Here is a 20,600-nt window from a genome sequence, read left to right as displayed (position 1 = left end):
TCCTACTGACCCCACCAAACATACTTTCAGTATTTCAGTAACTGCATAGACAGTGAGCAATCTGAATAACTAAGAAAAAAATCCATTAACATTATATTTAAATTTCACGAGGCCCATGCATTGCTCTCACTGTTTTTAAAATGCAAACATAAATAACATCAGTGCTACTGGTGCTTGACTGAGAATTGGATTCAGCAAATTCATTTTCCAGGGGAGAATAATATGACAGAGAAAACTCATTATAGTCTGAGCTCAATAGCACAATACAGAGCCTATCCACCTAATAATATAATTGAGAACATTGAGAGCTGAAAGCCTTTTCTTCCACTCTTCCCTTTTGTTCCCTTGAACCTTGCCTAGTGATTACAGCAATATGATTCTTCAAGCCTTCAATTCCCCTCTACTGCCCATTCTCCTGAACATCTCAGCATCCCAGGTGCAGAGAACGCTGGGAAATATTCACCCAGCCAATCTGATTTTTAAGAGCCCTTCTACACAGCCATATAACCCAGAATATCATGACGAATAACCCACAATATCTGCTTTGAATTGGAATATCTGAGTCCACAATGCCATATATTCCAGTTCAAAGCAGAAAATGTGGGATTTTTGTCATCTTTGTGGAAGGGGCTTAAGTAAGGATGCCATGGGAACCTCTTCACCTGAAAGATAAGTGAGAAGGTAATGGTGGTTTCCCTGGGAACTTCCATCAAGACATCCTTTAATTGTGCATAGTGAACCTGATGTAGCATGATTTGTGTAAGAAACATAGAAGTAGCAAGATTTGGACCTCAAGCACTGCTCATATCTCAAGCATTGCAGCCAGATGAGCTAGCCAGGACCTACTGAAAGACCTCAGAGGATGAAGAAGCCATCAGAGGATATTTTTGCTTGGAATTCCTGAAATCATGCCTGAGATCCTGTACCAAAGAAATGCAGAGTAAATTTCTGCTCGGCAGAAATCTGCTCGGCAGATCATAGCTCCTTATCCCCCCTCCCTGAAAGCCCATTTTTTTTTATTCTGGTCTTCCAACACAGCCATATAGCAACTGGAGAGCAAGGAGTGACTGTTAAGGGGAAAGCAATTTAGAATTTTCAGCCAGAGAGCTCCAATAACCAATTAAACCACAATAGAACATTGTCATAGCAGTTAAAATAAAATCATAACACTCTAATTGTGTAATGTGAGAGGGCCCACGATCTCCAGAGGATCAGGAGGTCCTAGAGCAGTATTTCTCAACCTGTGGGTCCCCCAGTGTTTTGGCCTACAACTCCCAGAAATCCCAGCCAGTCTACCAGCTGTTAGGATTTATGGGAGTTGAAGGCCAAAACATCTGGAGACCCACAGGTTGAAAACAATTTTCCTAGAGGATGATATCACCTTTGTGTGTCTGGTTATAGACACATAGCTTGATGTGTCTCGGCTGACTTCTTTTCTCCAGTAAGAACTATGTGCTTGTGTCAGGGGAGAAATATGGAAAACATAGTTTTTCAAGGGGTTTGGGTTATTTCACAATGAAAACAGAATATTCTTATTTTAAATATATCTTTATTGAGAATACAACTCGCTCCTCAGGAGTAGGAGCTTAAAAGGAAAAACTGTTACACATCTTATTTTTCCATTGTTTTACATAAAAAGAGTGGGAACAATTCATTAAGGAAAGTCAGAAAGGAAATAGAAAAAGAGAAAGGGGGGGAGGGGAAAAAAGTAAGAGCAAACTTCCAGGTCTCCCCAAGTTGAAAATCTTCTCACTTAATAATGATCTGATTATTGTTATTTTTTATCTCCAGTTTCTTATTGATATTTCCTTTGAGTTTCTTTTATAATTCACTAATATAGATTTCCTTATTTTCCTTTTTAATGAAATCTATAAATTCTGACTTTTGAAACAACCCAAAGGAGAGCCATACATAGTTATAAGTTTGATTTAGCCTGCCAATGTCATAGCTTTTGTCTCAGTCTTGAGATTTTGATATTGTTCTTCAAGTTATTTCTAACTAAAGGCAACCTCAAAGTGAACCTTATTCAGAGGGCTTTTGTTGTCCTTTGAGGTTGGGAGACTGTGATTTGTTCAAAGTCACCCAATGGGTTTCCATGGCTAAGCAAGGATTTGGATCCTAGGGTCCTTCGACACAGCCATATAACCCAGACTATCAAGGAAGAAAATCCCACAATATCTGAGTTTTCTGAGTCCACACTGCCATATATTCCAGTTCAAAGCAGAAAATGTGGGATTTTATTCAGCTCCAAAGTATATTTCAGAACTCAAAGTACTACAACACTCTGAAGTCTTGTTCAGTCTAAAGACATCCTTGAAAACGAAAAGTTGCACCCACCCTTGACAGTTCTATTTCCTCTAGACCAGTGGTTCCCAACCTTTGGGACTCCAGGTGTTTTGGACATCAACTTCCAGAAATCCCAGCCATCTTACCAACTGTTAGGATTTGTCCTAGACTCTTGGAAAATATGTCTATGTGGAGAGGGAAATGAAGTGTCTCATTTGTCTATCTTAGGCAATCTGTAGCATTGGCCTAATGATGTTGAGGCATAGCTTTGAAAATTTACATACTCTAAGTTTTGAAATAAATATTCAAATTATCTTATGTTTATCTTTCCAAGACAGAACACACATATAAAAAACGGAACACTGGAACAAGGCAGAATGGTGCTTTGTCACATTATATATCACATATCAACAGAAAGTGTCACCGACAAAGTAATTTCGTTCGGGCAGTCTGTGGTGCTGTGTTTCAATGAAGAGACACAAAGCCACAATTTGCACTCATTAGCGCACTAACCAATATGCTTGGGACAGTTTCATTTTCACCCTTTTCAGGCTATTTGCTCTGGAGGGACTTTGCTTCCACGCAGAACTGTGGCATTTAGAGATTGCACTGGCTGTCCTGAAGGGAGTTAGTGGGCAGATGGTCCAGTTCTGAAGCAGGGAGTAATATTGCATAATGGCCATCTGGCCCCTTACAGTTCTTTTTATGAGGCTATGAAGTGAATTGCTCAAGAAACAAAGCTTGATGGCCTGGAACCGAAAGTTGCAGTGTCAACACATTCATTCTCAGAACAGTGCCTGCTGAACTGCAAAGTCACAAATAATGCCACAATAGCAAAGCAAGAATGTTAAGATGGATACAAAATGTAGTGCTACAACATAAATCTTTACCCATGTGCCCAAAATATTTTTGTTTATTTGTTTTACACTATCTGAGTCATATTATTCTTTAGAACTGGCTAGATAAGGATCGGCTCACAGTTTCCATAGATTCTGTATCCAGGAATTAAACTGTTCAAGACTTGATACCAAAGACCCACTCTAGAATGAAAAGTTTTGCCTTTGTGTTGCAGAAGGAAAATGTATATTCCTTTCAGCAAAATGTATATCCCTTTCAGCAACCTATCGTTTGGTAAGCAATGATGAATTCTCTTCACTGTCTTCCTTTTCGTCTTACTTATTCTGGTCTTCTGCAAGGTGTCTATATGTAACTGTTCTGCTCCCTGGCTATCTTAACTACTTGAAAGGTGAACTGGCTGTGTAGGAAACCGATCAGAGACTATAAAGTTGAATCAAACAAGAATTTATTAACTGACAAGAATTTTAGACTTTCTCTTCTCCTGAGTCTCACTACAAAGTCTTTATGAGGACACATAAAGTCTTTGAGAGAGACACAGTTCTGGCCAAACTGAAGCTCCTGAATCTTTATTTCTTCTTAATGTCTCTTTCTTGTATGGTGTTCAACTGTCTCTGACATGGTCTCAATATTTAACTCTAACTGGACTTGATTACAGCTCCAACTGAACATACTATTTGTAGATCCTCTGCCCTTTCTCTCTCTTCACCTTCCAATAACAAAAAGGCTGACTCTTCCAATAACCAGAAATGCCTTGCCTGGGGCTCCACCTCTAAAAGGATTCTTAAGGGGGCAGGGTGATGGAGGCTTCAAATGCAAAGAGGCTGTCTAGACTGACCCCCCATAAAATATTAATCTCTCTTAAATAAAAAGGGCTTAACTAGGAGTAAACAGTAAGGGCCTTCATGGGGCATGACAGTAACTACATTTTCAAAAAAGATTAAAACTTGTTTTTTAATAATAATAATAATAATAATAATAATAATGGGAATGCAGTCTATTGTGGTCTTTGTTTGCAAGAACAGGACCCAGAGGTATTCTTAGAAAATGAAATAGTGAGCAGCTGCAGCTGAACACTTTCTTTTGAAGTGTGTCCAGACTCTGACAAAAGAAAAAAAAAAGCATTCTGGGAGAGGCAGATAGCATCCTTAGAACTAAGAAGAGTGCCAAGGTGAGAGAAATGTGTTTCGTTAGTTCCTTTCTTTTAATGTTCTAATTTGCCCCTGGTTTTTCATTTGAGTTTGGATTGGTGTCCATGCCCTCCACTCCACTGTGTATGTGCTCATTTGTGCATTTCCCTCAGCACCACCAGTTTGATTTTGTTACCATGCTTTGTACTGGCAATACACAATTTGGCATTGGGGGCACAGAGATACCACCTCTACTTCATTCTCTGTTTTTTGGCCCAGTTACATATATCTGAGCCTCATTAGCTCACCTTATATGAAATGAGATCTTGTCAAATCACTGTTCAAATTCATCAAGGTTTTAAAAGAGAGAATGACAAAATGATGCATCAATCCCTTTAAAACTTCTTTTTTTTCCCTGCAGAGAGTGACTCAGATGTTCTGCTCTGATACGCACGAGTTGTTCTAAGGCAACCCTAAATATGCTTATATCATATTAACAGAGAACAAACCCCTTTAAAAGTTGAATAATCAGAAGAAGGTTTGTGCTGTTGACCCTAATTCAGGGTGGGGATCATACAGCCCACCAAGCCCTTATTAATGGCCTTCCACTGCCTCCACAGTCCTCCACAAAAAAAATGGCCTTCCACTGCCTCCACAGTCTCCTGGTGTCTATGAGGGGTAAATCTCTAGTTTAAATAGACTTTTCTTCTGCTGCTATGCTTTGCCACTGAATGTTGGCAGTAACATTGCAGCACTGGCAACAAGCTGCCTTTCACAACAGAGCCCAGAAAGGTTGTACTGAGAAGCTACTCAAGATAGACTCCTGTTTCCATTCAGCATCTTCCCAGTTTCTCTTCTGTTGTGACCTCTGTAACCAAACTAAGCCAAGCACTTTCCCCACTTCTCTGCTACAATTCTATTTCACTGCCATTTAGATCCAGCAAAAGTAAATCCACCCAACCGGTGGGAATTTGATAAATGAACACTTAATTGGCATTAAAAATTGGATTCAGGTCTAAGACTTGAATAAGTATATCATAAATATATTTTAAAGTTCTTTAAAGCAGGGCAGATAATATGCAGAGAGGATTGTGACAGTTGTTAGGTTTGTTTCGAAAAGGTACCAAATCTATCTGAACAAGTTTTATAGGAATTGAATTTTTTGTTGTTGAGGATGTGTATTCTTTTGCTATTCAAATGTAATATTTCAAGCCCTGTACCAAAGTGATTTGACACATTTTGATAGTGTTTATTTGTACATAATATCCCACTGCTAGCAAACAATATGTCGCCACCAGTGATTCATTTGTCTTTTTTTCTTTTTTGATTGGTTATCTTTTGGAAACAAACTATGCAATTGCTTCTCCCCACATCAGCCCAATGGACCTCAAAGATGCATTTCAGTGTACAGAAACTGACAAAAAATAATTTCCAGGTACAATTTTGGACTTTTTTTTTCCCTAAGGTTCATACAGTTAGGAGAGCAAAACATTGCATTTGGGTTGTTTGAAGGAGATTTGGGGTAATTTTCAATATTTTTGGAGTGGGGGGGGGGTTGGATTGCTCAGGACCACACTTGGATGTTCCACTCACTACATGTGGGTCATGAGCTGCACTTTGCCCATTCTGACTTTACAGGATACACAAAGCAATACATTGCCCTTGTCAAAGAAAAGGCAACAATAATCCCTACCATAAAAAGAAACATGCTTAGATTTGTTGGGAGCAGTGATCGATCTAAGACTCCATGCCTTTGATATCAAGTTGAAAACACGGGGCAAGGTACAAGAAGTGTTTGCCAAGGATAATTCCTTCTTGTCCATATAGATCAGCTTTAAGATAAGGCATACTACAGAAAGGACAATTAAACCATATGTCCATGAGAGCAAAGAAAGGTGCTTGCTGATTACATTGCCTTTCATGCCCACCGAGACACCCTTGCCTCTTCAGGCTACAGGCAGCTAAGCCAGAATCTGCTATATGGCAATAAATGTAGAAGATGAGAAAATACTTTTTCAGGAAATTAATTGCTCTAGTTGTAGAATGACTGGTGAGAAATTGATGGAGACTTGAAACTTTGGGGGAACTTAATTGAAGAGGATTTTGTGGGCTTAATGTTTGTAACATATTCTCTCCTCCCCTTCCTCAGTTCATGCCTTTGGGCAAGTTACATTCATGTATGTAGTCATTTATTTATCAACCAAAACAAATGTTGCCCATCAGCATTTGTTTTCTGGGTCCCTTATGGAGCTGAGAATAAAACACAGCATGAAAATATGATACAATTTAGTATTCCATCAAATAGTAAAATTTAGCCTTTCCACACACAAAAAACTTCCTTCTAAACAGGAGAAAAATAAGACCTCATTAGCGACCTATTACCAACACTTTGAAAAAGCATTGAGAGTGGTTCCAAACGCCTGTTCCAAAAAGGTTGCAACAGAAAGACAAAAAAAGAAGACACCAGGGGAAATATATAATCAAATACCAAAATCAGGATAATTGTATTTTCAAGGTCTATGTATGAGTATGAAAGTTGGATAGTAAAAAATGTAGCAGTTAGAGAATCAGCTTATTTGAAATGAGGAACTGGAGAAGACTTCTACGGATCATTTGTGTATGTGCCTTCAAGTCACCTGTCAACTTATGGTGACCCCATGGATTTCATAGGACTTTCTTAGGCAAGAAATACTCAGAGGTGGGTGTGCCAGTTCCTTCCTCTGAAATATAACCAACAGCACCTGGTATTCATCAGTGGTGTCCCATCCAAATACTAGCCAAGACTGACCCTGCTTAGCTTCTGGGATGCAATGGGATGGGATCTCATGCCTTTAGTTCTCCAAGTGTTTTGGACTTCTCCCACAATTCCTAGTAAACGTCCCCTGACAACGTCTAGTCATGTCCGACTTTGGGGGTTGGTGCTCATCTCCATTTCTAAGCCGAAGAGCCAGCATTGTCCATAGACACCTCCAAGGTCATGTGGCCAGCATGACTGCATGGAGTGCTGTTACCTTTCTGCCGGAGTGGTACCTATTGATCTACTCACATTTGCATATTTTCAAACTGCTAGGTTGGACTGACAGTGGAAGTTCATGCTGCTCCCCGGATTTGAACCTGCGACCTTTTGGTCAACAAGCTCAGCAGCTCAACGGTTTAACCCACTGTGCTACCAGGGACTCCCACAATTCCTAACAGCTGATAAACTGGTTGGGATTTCTGGGAGTTGAAGTCCAAAACAATTGGAAGACTAAAGGTTGAGAATTACTGCCTTAGGGTATTTTTAGGCTAACACACATTATTTGTCAGTGGTGTCTGCAGGAGGTTATTCAAAATGATACTAATTATGGAAAACTGGCTCCACTGCAACAACCAGTATTAAAAGAAGAACAGAGGGACTGTGGTCCTGCTGATTCTCCCACTAGCTTTTGGCCGTGGAATCTTTCTTGATAGGATTTCTGAGTTGCTGAATGGTAAATAAATTCTACTGATTCGCTTTTCTAGTTGGGACCATTTTTAATGAATTTCTTCTTATCTCCATTGATAGCATAACCTCACCAAATGTAAGGTCTTTTATTAGAAAAAGACAAGATGAATAACTCTGACAAAAATCAGAGGCATTGCTGGTATTTCTAAGGAGGTTATAAAAATAGAATCAACAGCAATTCCTCTGATTTTGTCTGTCTAGTCTCATGGGGAACAGAAAGCTGGAGTAGGCAGGCCTTTATTCAAATCTGACAGAGCTCGTGTTGATGTGCTAAAAAAAAGAATACTCCTTATTTCTTAGTTTTTTTGTTCAGGTACAGAACCCTCCAACTGTAATGTGAATACCGAGAAATGGAATGAACCTGGTGATGACTCTTTGCCCTACACAAATTGTCATGTCAACTGACCTACAGTAAGTGCATTCAGAAGGTTAATTCGGTGACCTAACTCTAATTCAATGCTGCTAAAATGGCACATGTCTCAGGCCTCTTCTCAGCGGAGCTGTAAATTCAGCCTCTGCGCCAGGTCTCTTTGCAGATTTGTTTCACAACAGGGATGGAAAAACTGTATAATTAAATTGAACTTATCTGCTTCAGAACATTTCCTGATTTATTAGTCCTGCGTTAGCACTGGCTGAGAAAGATGTGTTATGAGACTCGAGAGCTATTTAAAGCAAAAGAAGAATCCTTTTTGGGCATTTCACTAACAACATGATAGATATATACCATGCTGCTGACTTTTATTTTAATCACCTGCCAGAATGCAGAAGCACGCTGAAAATTGATGCTTCACGAAAGAAAGTCTACGATTTCAAAACACTATTAGAAATCCCTCAAGCCCACAAATAATACAATCAGGGGAGTGGAGAAAGATTTATGCAAGAAGCAAAAGTTCGCTGTTATCATTCTTTTAATCATGAAAACAATTATCTTTCTCTTTCTAAGTTTATTGTATGATAGAAACACAAATCTAGAAAAGATTTTTAATGATTTTGTTGAAGTTAACTAAAGATCATGGCCTTTGAATATACACTTGTTCAGATGTTCATAACTCACATGATTCCAGTAATTACAAGGAGGCAAAGCAGGACTAAGCTCAGAGGTCTTGGTCTCATGTCCACTGATACCCAACCCCTGCAAATGAGCTAAAGTTGTGCCTTGTACATAAAGGCATCTTATGTGATTTAAAACCTGGCATCCTGTTTCTCACATGTACAACAAGCACACCATTTTACAGTGTCAGCTCTAGCATATGAAGAGAACAAGAGAGAACAAGGCAGTAAGTTTGGTCCTAGTCTCCCTCTTTCCTAGTTTAAATTATTTGAATAATGAATACCAAAGTAAAACTTTAATGAAATGTGACACATTTTCCACATGCGCTATCCTCCAATTGGCTGTGAATTCTCCTGTTCTCCATGAATTTTCAAATATTATTGCCAGTACTTATGAGATTACTTCTTCTGATTGTTTTAATGCCCTTGGATAGAACTTATTTAACCTAACGTTTGAAATTATTTAGAATAGCCAGGTATTCTTGTGCTGCCTTTTTATTTATTCTGTGCTGCATTTCCTCCACTTTATCATCTGCCCCATTTTCCTCAGGCTGAAGACTGGACAAAGAAAAATTGAGTAGTTGTGAATTTTCTTTATTCCCTTTTCATATTTCATTATCTTCTTCACTCAGGGCGCAGCCAGACAGCCCCCTTATTGCAGTAACTCCTGCAATAAAGAAGGGGCTGTCCAGATGACATCTGGGACAATCCCAAATTAATTTGCCACAAACCAGAAAAACCCTGGTTCGTAGCAAATTAATTAGATAGTGGGTTTATTCCGTGCCTTCTTGGAAGGCACGGGATAAACCCACTATTTCTGGTTCTGGACTAAATTAGTCCAGAAAACTGTGGGAATACCCCCCCTCCCCCACAACCCCCAACCCCCTTTGAAAAGTAAGGAAAACTTATCGGGCCTCCAGTAGACTGTGGCTGGAACTCTTCCAGTGTGTAGAAATGATGCACCAGGGGAGTGGGGGGGGGGGGGGGAGGAGGAGGAGGAAAATCAGTTCTACATGCCAGGAGAGCTCTGGCTACAGTCTACTGGAGGCCCAGTAAGTTTTACTTACTTTTCAAAGGGGTTTGTGGACTGTGGGGGTGGGGGGCAGGGCCTCCACATGTTATTGCAAGCCAGTCCCATGAGAGCATCTGGACACCCACCTCAGAAAGCACGCGCTTTCTGGGTGGATGAAGACAGACCCCCAGGAACAACCGCGCTTTTAAAACACGAATGATTCTGGGATAATCATTTGCGTTTTAGGGCTCTCTGGAACTGCCCTCAGTGGGCTTTCCATGATCTTGGTTTTTTTTCCTTTTGCCACAGATATAACAAAAAAGCCACCCCTATTTTTACTGTTTTTAACCTCTATAACAAGCCCAAGTTCATTCTCTGCTTTAGCTTTTCTGACTTTCTCTCCACATATGCTGGGTAGTCATTTGAATTTCTCCTTGGACTTTCCTCTTTTTCCATTTCTTGGAATTGCATAAAACAATGTAGAACACAATACTTAAAAACAGCAAGTAGTTTAAAAACAGTACTGCATTAGAGGACCTTTCTCTACAAATATCCATTTCGCCAAAATTTGTTAAGATCTTTAATAAGTCTTTGCCAAAGGACCTCATCATTTGAAAGCAAAGAAAGAAGGGGAAAGTGGAGAGAACCGCTTTCTTTCTTTTCTCACATGCTTTGCCATCTTCAAGGATGGCAACCACCCCATGCCCTTTCCCTGCCTCCATTTGACTTCTCTCCAGCTTCTGTCATTGGAACCAGGAAGCACCTGATTCAAATGGACTCTTTCCTCTGTTTTCCCAAGCTGCTGCAATGGATTTCCACAAGCAATAGATTTTAGAAAATGAGACTATTGTTAGGTGAGCTTGTTTTGACTAACATTTCTAGTTAGCACATACACTGCTAAGCACTTACTTTGTCAACAAGGTGAGCTGTTTACTATCTCGAGTGATAGATTGCCATATCATCTAACATGTAAAACAAGTTGAATAAAATTAATATTTCACATCAAAAATTCTTTTCAGATGCAGCAAAAGGACTGTATCTTCAGTACACATTTTCTATAGTCTACTGCCATTTATCTATACAAAGTTAATTAATGAGTTTTAATAAAACAATAGCTGCTTGGTAAGATGCTTATTAATGGGTCATGTAATCCAGTTACATTACGGAAAACGTAATGCTGGCAGACAGGAAAAGAGATTTAAAGGTGGGGTTAAAGCCAACCTTAAAAACTGTGGCATAGACACTGAGAACTGGGAAGCCTGGCCTTTGAGCTCTCTGCCTGGAGGTCAGCTGTGACGGGCAGTGCTGCAGAATTCAAAGAGATGTGAATGAAGGGCAAAAAGGAAAAACGTGCCAAGAGGAAGGCACATCAAACCAATCCTGACCAGAAACTGATGTCCTCACTGCGGGAGAACATGCAGAAAAAGAATAGGGCTCCACAGCCACTTACAGACCCACCGCCAAGACACTGCACATGGAGGACCAACATCCTTGAGCTACGAGGGATCGCCTATGTAAGTATAATTAAATGGATGAAGAATAATTAAAGATACCACCTTTCAGTTATTCTTCTGATTTATAGCAAAACACGTAAAAAGTGTTTTGAGAAAGCTAGTTTGTGCTGCATTTGAATGGGATTGAGCCACATAGCTAAAAATTAAAGTAAATACACTTGCCTCCCCTTTGTGATGACAGCTTTCCAAATAAATTGCATTGGACCCGAAACAAATCATAGGTTACATTCTGGTAAAGTATGGGACCCCAATATTTGAGTAAACAGATAAGCATCATTGTCCAATTTGATCTGCCATCTATTTAGTTAGTGAATAGATGTGCACCGATAACCTTTCATTGACTCACTGTTGTATATCCATTTGTCTGGGCTGGAGCCAGGCTTTTTCTTGAAAACAAACTGCAAAACAATATCACACATCTATCTCATGGTGTTAGAAAAGCAATGTTTTGTCTACTTTTTGTTTTACTCTAGCAAAGAAACAGTTCTGAGAAATACCTGGACAGTAAACCTATTTCACTCATTTGGGAATAAATTCCTTTTAAAAAATCTCATAAGGCTTATTTCAGCCTGCTAGTCTAGAGCAATCGGTTTCTTTAATTGCTTTTCAGAGCTCCCAGAGATTCCTTGAAAGCCAAACCAAGTTTCTTCAAGGACAGGGGGGTCAGAAGTGTATTGTCCTCTACCCGTTTTTCCATTCCAGTCCCCAATAGATCCAATCAGCTTGGCTAATAGCTAGGAGGTAATAGGAATAGCGTAGCAGTTCATAAACTTCTAGAGCTCGCCCTATATTTGTGGTGAAGAATAGTAACAAAGAATTAGCTAACCTCAACCCATCACTATAGCAGGTGTGTTTAATATAATGCCATAAATATTACATTTTAGTTCTTTTTTTTGTCCTTTAGTCACCTCATCTGAATTTAGAGTTCACATACTAGAATGCAGTTAATAATGTGCAACTAATCCAAATTCTTTCCAATGTGAGATATCCTCTGTTATAACATTCTGGTAAGTGACCATACAGGCCCCTTGTACACAGCTGCATAAAATCCAGATTATCTGCTTTGAACTGAATTATATGCCAGTGTAGACTCATGTAATCCAGTTCAAAGCAGAGAACATAGATTATCTGATGTGATAATCTGGATTTTATGAAAGTGTAGAAGCGCCATCAGTCTTCTTTAAAGAACCCTACAAATACATCACCAGAACGTCCTGTAGTGTGCAAGGTCTCAAAAGAAGAAGTGTTGATATTGCATGATAGATAGATTAATTAATGATAGATAATCCACTGGGAAGGAGGCAGCCATCAAGGTACACCTAAATCATGTCTTGTACATTACATAAAACAATCCAAGGATGTCCTCAATGGCAGAAGAGTTGAATGATAACATAGTACATGTTACAATGACTGTGAGGGCAGACAAATCACCTATGATATTTATTTTATTTATTTATTTGGGGTGCTTTTACCCCGCCCTTCTCAACCCCCTAGGGGGGGTCTCAGGGCGGCTTACAAAAGGCACAATTCGATGCCTAACAGTTACAACATACCATGGAATATACAATACACAAATTTACCATATAAAATCACAGTTATCACTAATTAAAACAATTACAATATACTAGCAGCAGTAAAACATCTTATGGTCAGTGTTCACCAAATCCAGTCCGTAAACCATTTAGCGTTGTCATTGTCCTTTCCTACTCTGGTCATTATTGGTTGTCTTTGTCCATCTGCCAGTTTACCCGAAAGCCTGATCCCACATCCAGGTTTTTAGCTTCTTCCTGAAGGAGAGGAGGGATGTTGATGTCCTACTTTCCCCGGGGAGTGCATTCCACAGGCGAGGGGCCACCACCGAGAAGGCCCTGTCCCTCGTCCCCAGCAGTCTCGCTTGTGATAAAAGTGGGGCCGAGAGCAGGGCCCCCTCAGCAGATCTTAAATTCCGAGGTGGGACGTAGAAGGAGATACGTTCGGACAGGTACGCTGGGCTGGAACCATAAAAGGTTTTGTAGGTCAAAACCAGCACTTTGAATTGTGCTCGGAACTGGATCGGCAGCCAGTGGAGCTGACATAGCAGGGGGGTGGTATGCTCCCTGTATGACGCTCCGGTGAGTAATCTAGCTGCCGCCCGTTGGACTAATTGAAGTTTCCGAACAGTCTTCAAAGGCAACCCCACGTAGAGCGCGTTGCAGTAATCTATTCGAGATGTAACAAGAGCGTGGACCACCGTGGCCAGATCCAACTTCCCAAGGTACGGGCGCAGCTGGTGCACAAGTTTGTGCAAAAGCTCTCCCAGCCACTGCTGAGACCTGGGGTTCCAGGCTCAGCAATGAGTCCAGGATCACTCCCAAGCTGCGAACCTGCGTCTTCAGGGGGAGTGTAACCCCGTCTAACACAGGCTGTAACCCTATACCCTGTTCGGCCTTACGACTGACCAGTAGGACCTCTGTCTTGTCTGGATTCAATTTGTTAGCTCTCATCCAGTCCGATACAGCGGCCAAACACCAGTTCAAGGTCTGGACAGCCTCCTTGGTGGCAGGTGAGAAGGAGTGACAGATTTGGACATCATCTGCGTAGATCCATTATCATCTGATAACGGATGAATGTAAAAAAGCTCACTGAATCTGAAAATTGGGAGACTATTAATAATTTTGATGATAATAGTGAAAGTCTGTTGTGGTTTAACGATTTGTAAGTTGTGAGCTATGTATGTCTAGATTGCAAGGACTAGGCCAAGTCTCTCCAACCCTAAACAAATTGTTGGAGCCCTTTAATTTTTTTTCTACTTTGATTTACCAAGTTTTTACATTTGTGCCATCTGCTGGTCAAACTATGTGACTACATTTTGTATCTTAAAATTGAAAAATTCAGCTTATCACTGCTGCTCAAAGTGCTCCCTGAACCAATGCCACTCTTTAGTGAGTTTTTGGGAAACAAAAACAATACAAAACAAAAAACACTTGTAGCCATTAGACACAAATAGAGTGCCTGTTCTTTTGCATTTGGGGTGAAATGATTGTCGCTTCTTCACATCTCATAGCTAAAGAAGTATTGGTGTAGATCTGTTTTTTCCAAACTTTAGTCTGGACTTTCAGAATTACTGATAGGCCAAGCTGTGTGAGCTTTCTGGGGGGTTGAATTAAAAAAACAACTGGAGGACCAATGTTTGAGAATCATTTACATAGCTAAAACAACTAATAATATATAGATAATATTAACAATTTTATAATCTATTTTTTGCAAATCATTGTTTGTATGAGACTAATATGACTTTGTTTACATAGTTTACATATAATTTAAAAATTGTTTGAACATAAAATATGCCCAAGCATAGTTACACCAATAGAAAGGAAATAAATGCAGGATTTTTGTTTTGCTTCATTCTGTTAATGGTGGCACAGCGGGTTAAACCACTGAGCTGCTGAACTTGCTGACCAAAAAGTTGGTGGTTTGAATCCAGGAAGTGAGGTAAGCTCCTGCTATTAGGCCCAGATTCTGCCAACCTAGCAGTTCGAAAACATGCAAATATGAATAAATTATGAACCAAACCCAGCACTTTATTTGCTCAGCCATGATATAGCTTTTAATTGTTTTTATAATGTTTTCTGGTTTTCTGTTTATTGATGTTTGATATTGCTTGTTTTTCAATGCTTACTTTAACCTGTTTTTTTGGGCATGTCCCTTTGTAAGCTGCCCCAAGTTCCTTCAGGGAAATGGAGGCAGGGTATATAAAAAGTTATCATATATCAATAGGTACCTCTTCTGTAGGAAGGTAACGGTGCTCTATGCAGTCATGCTAGCCCCATGACCTAGGAGGTGTCTATGGACAACGCCAGCTCTTCAGCTTAGAAATGGAGATGAGCACCACTCCCCAAAGTCGGACACAGCTATACTTAATGTCAGGGGAAAGTTTTACCTTTTTATTATTGCACATACCAAAAAAGAACATAATGATATTCTAATAGCTGCTTGAACAAAGTATTTTAAGAATCTGGTGATTTCAATTACTATTTTAGCCTCTGCTGTTAACATGCCATTTCCATGCAATGCTGACATTTTTAAACAAAACGTTTCCTTCCTGAATATAAAGATGAAAACATCCTAAGAGTAAGCATCTCCTTAAAAAGACAAAAAAATACTCATTTAATCTCAAAATAAATTAAAGCAATTGCAATGTTTTACATGATGCTTACATACAAGATGCTGAAGCTTTTCATGTGTAAACATGTACTTATTGTGTTCAGAATATGACCACTGTTTTTATACATTTTTTACAAATAAAAATCTGTATTAACAGTTGCCAGCATTTGCTTTTTTGTTTTGTTTTTCTTCTGTTGAAATATTGTCAAATGCTCCACAATGTTTTTGCACTGATTGACATCACTGGTGGCAGTTTGCATCTGCTTGTAGTGGAAGAACACTTTGTACCTTTGTACCGCAATGGCTAGCTGCTGAAGTGCTTTTCCTTCTTGCTCCAACTTCTCCCGAGTCACCATCTGTCATCATTGTTTTTCCTTCATCTTTCATGCTTCTGGGTTTGCTGGCAACAGTTCATCTACTGACTCTCCATCTCCAGTAAAATGTTTCACTCTTGGCTAGCTTTTGTATGTCAAGCTCATATCTTTCTTTTCTTTTTTTTGCTTCCGCTTATGGATGAAACATCCTCCTCAAGATTTCCACCTACTTCATAATGACATTGAGCTGCAGACTATTTCTCTCCACATTTTGCTCTACTATGGATAGATGTGACATCATTTAAAAGAGCCTCACCATGAACTTCCTCTTTGAGATCATTTATTGGCTCTTCTTTACTGTCATCGTCTTCTGAACATGTTGGCCCTACATCAGTCGTTCCCAACCTTTTTTGACCAGGGACCTCTCTCTCACTATTCTTCAAATGTTATGATTTAATGAGGTCATTCAGATGCTACCAGCCTTGTTTATGTGTGTGTATTTGCAAGCATCAAAGAGAATGTTTGAAAATACTTATATTGTTTTTGTTTCAGAACTTTAAGAGTTGGCCCCAACAATGTCCTTCCACCAAAAAAGCAGGCACTGTTATTGAATCGACTTCTGCTTCCATCTGCTGTCCCTTGTAGACTCTGTTATTCATTCTTCAGAAATTTGTATATACTTTGGAGCCTATTTGCAGCAAAGTGTTCTTCCGCTATTTGCAGCATATCTTAGGAACTACTGTGGTAAACAATAGACAAAAAAAATCACCTCATGGGTGAGGGATTTCTTGAGTAGCTTGGAATTAAATTGCTAAATAAGAATTTATCCATTATTTTGAAACTAGGAATCTGTCCTTTATTGAAATCAAGCAATTGTGAATGACCTATCACGGTGTCTAGGTCAGGGAATTGTCCAAAGTGGTGGGATTATGAAATCACCACCTGAGAAAGGGGAAATGGCATCTTAGAAAGCAGGACAGGACCCTTTTGGTATCAGAGAAGAGTGTCAGGTGATTAATATTCTTTTTGTGTCCATGTGGCTGAACAAAGGAAGGGTCCAATCACTCATGGCCCTGTTATCCCTTGTACAGCTGGTTTTATGGGAATCAATAGCAATGGATTGATTCCAGAGGTTATGGGTTCTTGAGTCCATTGTTGGTGTGATGACTGGGAAAACACTAGAGAAAATCTCAGGATCAAGAGGTGCCGGTGAAAGGTTACCTGAATCTTTATCAGTGGCTTCATATCTCCAAAAGTTTATATAAAACATAAAACATGATATATTACACACACAAGGGGGTCTGTGGATACCGGGGCACTAAATCGTGATGGCCGGAGTACTCACGGGGGTGAGGGTTGACTTGGGGTTACTTACTAGTAAAGGGGATTAATATTCTAGGAAGAATGAGAGAGGAAGCTCCGCTCCTAGGGCTGTGGGGGCCAAGCAGTTACCAAGGTAAGCTGTAAGAGGCAAAGAGGAGAGAAAAAGACACAGGAGGAAAAAAGGGCACAAAGAATCAGAAGTTAGAATAACACACCTAAGAGTAAGTTTACTGAGGGGTTACGCTGTAAGAAAGGCGATTTCAATAAAAAGTATCCTTGGTTCTGGTAGCTGCTGCAAGACTCCTCTGCTCTTCCAATCGACCAACCAGCTGGGCTCAGGACTCCCACTAGTCTCTCCAACACGGTTCCAATTTCATATCTTTACTACTTTGACACCGGGGGGGGGGGGGTAGTGCTTGACACATTTTTATTTTTCAGGCTACAAGTGTTTTAATAGGTTAGGTAAAGTCCAGTCATGTCCAACTCTGGGGTGTGGTGCTCATCTCCATTTCTAAGCCGAAGAGCCGGCATTGTCTGTAAACACCTCCAAGGTCATGTGGCCAGCATGACTGCATGGAGTGCTGTTACCTTCCCACCAGAGAGGTATCTATTGATCTACTTACATTTGCATGTTTTTGAACTGCTAGGTTGGCAGAAGCTGGGGCTGACAGTGGAAGCTTATGCCGCTCCCCGGATTCAAACCTGCGACCTTTCGGTCAACAAGCTTAGCAGCTCAGTGGTTTAATCCACTGTGCCACCGGAGGCTCCGGGTTTTAGTAGTACCTCATAAATCCAACTTCCCCAAACCTACAGTTTTTATAAAATTATAAAATCAAGAGGTAAGAGGTTTATGAAGAGAGCTAAGGTTGTTTAAGTGTTGGATAAATATGGAGATCACAGCTTGTATCTCTGCTAGGACATGAAAACCCACTGGGGAAGGAAACGGCAAATGTTCTCTGAATGAATCTTGCCACAAAAATACCATGATAGTTCACTTTAGGGTTGCCATAAGTCAAAAGTGATTTCAGAGCACACAACAACAACAAATAGTTATATACAATGTAATTCACATTTTCATCTTTTTCATGCTTTCTGGGTAAAATAAAAAATCATTCAGTTCTCCTATACCATCTCTTTTACAGGTACTTTGGATTACAGTAATTGGTGTAAAAAGTTTTCAACAATATAATAGAGCAACTTTGAGCAATATTTCTCTTTCAGCTTTGCTCAATTTTATTTCTACCTTCTTTCACTTTGTTTTCCTTCCCTTTCATGTTAATAATGCAGCTCTTTTTGCACTTTATAATGGTATTCTTTAGGCAGAAATAAAGAGAACATTAAGTGAGTCAAACTCTGTGGCATGCCATGAAAGAAAGCTCACTTCAGGGACTGAAAACAAAAGGAGAGACAAATACCAGAAGTTATGCCCTTTGGTTGGCTGCTTAACACCAACAGTAAATTTGGCAGCTTAGTCTTACAGCTGCTTCAATGTGCAAAGTAAAATGTCAAAGTAGAACACCTTTTAATAAATATGTTTCATTCTAACACATATTAATGCACGAAATACTGTCATTGAGTCATCATAGTCTAGACTTTATGTTCAGTGATCTTTGTCATTTTGGAATTGAAAAGCATAACCACTTCTCATGCCTCACGCTTCTGCATCGCACTGCTGCATTACAGGTCCCTTGTTCAGTCCTTACACAATGAACTGAAATATTTCAAGGTCTTTTAATAGACAGATATAAGCGCACAGCACATTGGATTAATGTGTCAACCCTCACTCTTGATAAGAATAAGAAGACACTCACTACATACCAGCAATTCCAATGGCAGTTGGATATTGCATTACTTTACTGTGACTTACCACTTCATCACAAAGGGATAAAATCGGAACATATCACATTATCTGCTTTGAACTGGATTACCTGAGTCTACACTGCCATATAATCCAGTTCAAGGCAGATAATCTGGAATGTATATGGCAATGTAGAATGGGCCTCATATAATCCAGTTCAAAGCAGATAATGTGGATTATCTACTTTGATAATATGGATTATATGGCAGTGTGATGATTTGAGAAGAGACATCATGATACGGTGGGTTAACTGGAAAGACATGTGTTGGCAGCTGATTGACTGAGCATGCCAGGGGGCAGAGTTCTGATTGACTGCTGTCTCTGGCTTGCTGCTTAGACAAACGGTTTTAACTGTCACTTTCACTTTGGAGAGTGAAGAGAGCGCTGTCTGGAAACAGCCAAGAAGGAAATGGCTGCCAACTCTCTGAAGTCTAATCATTTTAAAGGCATGAAGCGTAATTTAAAGACTGTTTAAAAGGACTGTTCATTCCCTCTGTTCTTTGTGTGAACTCAGAGAGACCGCTGCATATGTTGTTGTCCTGTTTGACTTCTGAATTGAAATAAAGATACTGGTACTTCTTGCACAAGCCCGAGTGACACTTTATTATACTGCAAGGTATAGCTTGGTTCAAAAACTCTGGTAAAGCTTCTGTTTATTTATATCTACAACCCCCAACAGAAGGGACCTCAGAATGACAATGGGAGAAATGAGGACCATAATCATCTTCTGTTCTTGTTTTCCAGCAACTAGTATTCAGCAGTATGCTGCACTCATACTGTTATATAAGCACATGGAGAGCCTTGTCCATCATGAGAATAATGAACTACTTCATAAATTATTTTGGAGGTAGGAAGCTCGGCTCATATGTCCTCTCTGGAGTTTGAAGGTTGATTTCCTATTTATCTGCTGCCCTAGTGAACCTCAAACCTTTTTTAAGATATTCTATTTATAGTGAGTTTAGATGAGAAGTACCATCTGTGGGCATACCCAAATCCCCAACATCTCAATTAAAATAATAGATGGGGATTATTATATTGTGTTCCCAGAGAAGTAATGCCATTATGGGTGTGTGCATGGTAATCATTAATTGGGTGATGAGGAGAGTGGGCTGTATGATGGACTGGTGAAAGTGTTGCATATAGGAAGCCTGCAGCTTCAAACCCTCTTTTGTAGTTGACAGCCCTCCACAAGATCTCACAACCTCCCATTTTAATTTTAATCTCCCAAACATTCCATTTTTAATTCCCTCAACAATTTAAAAACAGCAGCCACTCCACCCACACAAACACATGGAAATTGCCACAAATTAAAAATCAAAAGCAGACTTCTGGTCCCTTCTAGGTCACATTTAAAGCCAACACTGCAGCAATGCAGCTTGTCAAAGGAGATTTGAATGAAAATAGGCTGTGCCACAGTTGCCTACCCTGCCCTATGACTTGCCTTGCAAACGTGTCTTAATGAATCTATCTGAAACTTGGCAGCATGGGAAATATACATTTAAGGGTGTTTGGTGCTAATCTTTAAGGTCTAATGAGTAAGAAAGAGCTTCTTAATAAAGGGTCTAAACATGATACATACACAGGCGATACCAGCAGTTGACCTGAAAAAAGATGAATTATGAACCTCCCTG

This window comes from Anolis sagrei, chromosome 4 (genome assembly GCF_037176765.1).
Source record: "Anolis sagrei isolate rAnoSag1 chromosome 4, rAnoSag1.mat, whole genome shotgun sequence".
NCBI lineage: Eukaryota > Metazoa > Chordata > Lepidosauria > Squamata > Dactyloidae > Anolis > Anolis sagrei.
Note: the sequence above shows the minus strand (reverse complement) of the source record.